The sequence below is a fragment of the Myotis nattereri genome (assembly GCF_964212035.1).
Source record: "Myotis nattereri genome assembly, chromosome: 3".
NCBI classification, from domain to species: Eukaryota; Metazoa; Chordata; class Mammalia; order Chiroptera; family Vespertilionidae; genus Myotis; species Myotis nattereri.
Window position 1 is genome coordinate 46,412,552 of NC_138077.1, and position 3,256 is coordinate 46,415,807.

The 3,256-nt window shown below is 46.3% G+C and overlaps 1 pseudogene across 1 annotated transcript; it reads left to right on the forward strand.

Moving 5' to 3' along the window:
• Positions 1 to 2,416: 2,416 nt before the first annotated feature.
• LOC308517056 (large ribosomal subunit protein uL1-like) lies at positions 2,417 to 2,817 on the forward strand (annotated as a pseudogene). The gene has a single exon. The product of its transcript is annotated as a large ribosomal subunit protein uL1-like (transcript).
• Positions 2,818 to 3,256: the final 439 nt, after the last annotated feature.

Genomic DNA, 3,256 nt, shown 5'->3' on the forward strand with positions numbered 1-3,256 from the left:
GTGGGATACCCCTGGACTCTCTGCACCCCTCCCTGGTGTGAGAGAACCAAAATGACTTCTCTAATGGGCTATTTTGGAAGTGGGGCCAAGACCTGTGCACCTGTCCACTTCCTCCCCTTTCAAGCCTGCTCTTGGCTCAGTGTAAACCTAGCAATCAAGGCCTTGGACACGGGAGAGGCCTCTAAAGGTCCAGCACTGCTGGTGGCCGGATAAATAAGTCAACACAATCCTGGGTTAAGTGTTAGGGAGTCCACTTCCCTAGAGACATAAGCCACACTCTCCAGAGAGGTTAGTGACACAACCACAGAACACAGCAGGTGGGGCAGCTGGCTTCCTCATCAGACCCAAGCTTTTCAAGATGTTGGCCTCACTCTCCATCTTCCAGCACCTATCATGGGGCCTGCCTCACAGCGGGCACCCATTGTGCATTTAGTGAATTACTGTAAAAGTCAGGGCAAGAACGTAGCTGTCCTGATTTTTAACCTCATACACGCTGCTGCTACTGTGGTTACCAAGATACACACTCCAGCGTGTCAGCTACCATATACATGCCAGCTGTGGCACACAACCACACGCAGGCTTTGGTTTGTCCCACTCTCTAGTAGAGGACATTTTGTGACTGGATGGGTCTGACTTTCCCACAAGGATTTTTCCCCCTCAAGGGATCTTGCATTTACCAAGCCTTCCCTGTTCATCACTTACCACTGAGGTAACAAACCTCAAGCCATTTCTCTGTTACTTGTGCAAATACAGCCTCTCTGTCCCTTTCCTCCTGTCTGGTCCCCAGCTCTCTCCCATTTGCCATAGGAAAATCTCTCTTCTTCCTTCTTTCTCCTTCATCAACTCTGGCATGAGCCCCAAACCACTTTCTCAGACTGACAGCCCTAAGTATAGTGATAATGAAAACTCAAGTGAAATTCAGAGGAAGGCTCTAATTTTGCAGTGAAATTAGCATTACAAAGAACCTTGAAGTTCTTGAAAATAACTATAAATTACTTTGAGAAATTCTGCAAAAGTGCTTTATCAATACCTTCATCTTATGTTTTCTTTAAGTACCCATGTGCCACCTTAAACTCAAAAATACCACCTCATATTTTAAATGACTCAAGTGTGTTTTACTGTTTTTAACATAAATACACTATGCTTCAATTATATGGCAGGGCCCAGAGATTTTAGAGACATGGGCTGGGGCTTTGCTTACCATTTCAAGCATTATCCAATAAGCCTGCTCTGAGCCCCAAAGACCAGCTCACAGGTCTTTGTGATCTTAGAGAATCCCTCCAGGAGCTCTGTGATGGAGTGGAAAATGGAAGTAAATGAACAATATTGACCCACTTTTCAAAAAAATTGTTATTTATTAAACTCAATCAAACAATTTTTTACCAGCGTGGAGTGGAATATACATCTCAGAGGACTGCTACCTTTGCACTTGAGGCACTGTGTTTCACTCTGATCTGGGGTTTCACGGTCTTCATGTTTGATTTGGGGCCCAGGGCACATCTGCCAGGCCCTCTGCATGGCTGTTCTCCCATCTCCCTAGTCTGAGGAGCTGTACAGTGAACCTGTACCGTGGTGGCTATGCATGATGAGTCCCTTTGTTGTCAACATGCAACAGAGCTCAGGAAATGCTGTGGGTTACAGAGCAGGGTGTACTAGGAAAGCTGACAAAGTAAAGGACAGCAGCAGAAGGCATGTGGACCATCTCTTACTTTGTTATGGGTGAGGACACCCTGCTAGATCTGGCATAGCTGCCTGTTTCCTTTTAAAGGTCACACTTGAGAGCATGCATTGGGGGTCGGGGAGACTGGATTGCATGGGTGCTCAACTTTCTGGCTTTTATATGCCACTGAATTTTGATATTTATAGGAGCTACCTAAGAAAGCTTACTCTCTAATGTGCCTGTGAATCCTAGGGACCACAGGAAGTTGGGTTCAGAAGCAGGCCCCCCTAGCTGAAAGAGGAAACCTATGCCAAGTCCCATCAGAAGCTGAATTTGGGTGCAACTCCTCCTGCTGGGAGAAGTGGGAGCCTCTGATCCCAAATAATTAATTGTTCAGGCAATCCAGAATGGATTCCAGGGATGTTTTTAGGCAATCATGCTTGTTATACCCGAGTGGGACACTGAAAGTAATCAAAAATCTGTCTGCAGAGTCTTTTTTGGTTGTTGCAGCGTGAAGAACCATAAGTAGCAAAGTCTCCCACAACACCCTGTACATGCTGGTTCCTGCATGGGAACCAGCACAAGCACTGGAAGCTTTTGAAGATGGTGGAGCTGCAGATCAGCCTGAAGAACTATGACCTTCACAAGGACAAATGCACTGTCAAGCTTAAGTCCATTCTCCAGCCCAAGTTCTCTGTATGTGTTCTGGGGGCCCAGAAGCACTGTGATGAGGCCAAGGCCGTGGACATCTCCCACATGGACATCGAGAGGCTGAAGAAACTCAACAAGAATAAGAAACTGGTCAAGAAGCTGGCCAAGAAGTATGATGCCTTTTTGGCTTCAAAGTCTCTGGTCAAGCAGATCCCATAAATCCTGGGCCTAGGCCTGAATAAGGCAGGCAAGCTCCCTTCCTTGTTGAGCCACAATGAGAACATGGTGGCCAAAGTCAATGAGGTGAAATCCACAATCAAGTTCCAGGTGAAGAGGGTGCTGTGTCTGGCAATTGCTGTTGGCCATGTGAAGATGACAGATGATGAGCTGTGTACAACATCCACTTAACTGTCAATTTCCTGGTGTCATTGCTCAAAAAGAACTGGCAGAATGTTAGGGCTTTGTACATCAAGAGCATCATGGGCAAGCCCCAGCACCTGTACTAAGACCCAGCTTAATAAACCATACTACTATGATTACAAAAAATCTGTCTGCCGATAAATCTAATTGTTTGCCAGGTCCTGTGAATACTCTGTTTTTAAAGTCGCCTTCCTCTCCATCTCCCTGGCCACTCCCCACTGGCCTCTCTCACATGTCTCACATGTTCATGATCCCTTGTTTGGCCTATTGCACTCTCCCCTAACTCTTCTTCCTGCCTCCAATCATTCCTAAAGACAATCTATCTTGCATACCATAGCAAACTTAATACTCCTAAAATACAAGCCTGACCTTGTTACTTGTATCAGCCAGGATAGGTTAGGCCAGTGATTGGCAAACTGTGGCTCACGAGCTACATGCGGCTCTTTGGCCCCTTGAGTGTGGCTCTTCCACAAAATACCACGTGCAGGCGTGCATGTACAATGTGATTGAAACTTTGTGGCCCAT